Raw genomic sequence first — 1,382 nt, forward strand, 5'->3', positions numbered from 1 at the left:
TCCCCCCAGTTGTACTCCCCTAGCATGTATGATGCATGCATATTCTTATTCCCTAAGTGCATAACTTTACATTGTTTTAATAAAACAACAACAAAAATTAAGGTTTACTATAACCTTAACTTCAAGCTCCATGCACCAATGTGTTGTGATATGCTCCGGCATATTGACATGCTGTGACATGTCTCGTGAATAAGAATGCTGACAAATTCAATTTGTTACGTAACACATACCACAAGTGTAATATAAACAATTGTTTTATATATATTGAACTTGCATTAATTAAAGGCTGATAAACAGCTCAGCATACCTGGTGTAAAGAGCTGTACACCAATAGAAGACCATGCAACTGCTATGGGGCCCAAAATTCCAAAGGAGTCTGGTTACATAATGATGTGCAATCTACGTAGGTAACAATAGCGTTGGACAATATAAAAGTTTGGAAACCTGACAAATAGTATTCCATAGCACTAGAGGTATTGCCGTTGAAATAAAGCTTACAGAGATGGGGAAGGGGGGGGGGGGGGGGTCCATAGTCGATTTTGCATTGGGACCCCTCCTTAAGCTCACTGTACAAATTTTACATGAAAAATTACATGATTTTGCTTGTTGGCTGTTCAGCCGACTATCTTTCATTGAAGATTGAGCCAGGTAGTGTGGGAGGGCCATTCACGGCTCCAATTTGTAAAATTCGATCTGTGTATGGTCAGCTTTATGCCTTGTACACACTATCGGATTTTCTCAGACGAATTTTTCCAACGGAATTCCGTTCAAGCAGTCTTGCATACACACTGTCACACCAAATTCTGACCGTCAAGAACACGGTGACGTACAACACAACGACGAGCCAAGAAAAATGAAGTTCAATGCTTCTGAGCATGCGGCGACTTGATTCTGAGCATGTGTGTTTTTTCTCCATCGGAGTTCCCTACAGTCGAACGGAATTTCCGATAGAATTTTTTTCTGTTGTTCTCTATCTAAATTCCGATGGAAAAAAGTCAGATGGGGCACACAGACGGTCGAAATATCCGTTGAAAAATTACGTCTGACTTTTTCCATTGGAAATTCACCAATGTAGCAGAAGAACATGATACCTTTGAAAAAAAAAAATATATATATATAGTATATTTAACCCGTTCTGACTAGCATCACACATACACTATATTACCAAAAGTATTGGGGCGCCTGCCTTTACACGCACATGAACTTTAATGATATCCCAGTCTTCGTCTGTGGGTTCAAAGTTGAGTTGGCCCACCCTTTGCAGCTAGAACAGCTTCAACTCTTCTGGGAAGACTGTCCACAAGGTTTAGGAGTGTCTATGGGAATGTTTGACCATTCTTCCAGAAGCACATTTGTAACATAGGCACTGATGTTGTCGAGAA

The sequence above is a fragment of the Rana temporaria genome, chromosome 8 (assembly GCF_905171775.1).
Source record: "Rana temporaria chromosome 8, aRanTem1.1, whole genome shotgun sequence".
NCBI classification, from domain to species: domain Eukaryota; kingdom Metazoa; phylum Chordata; class Amphibia; order Anura; family Ranidae; genus Rana; species Rana temporaria.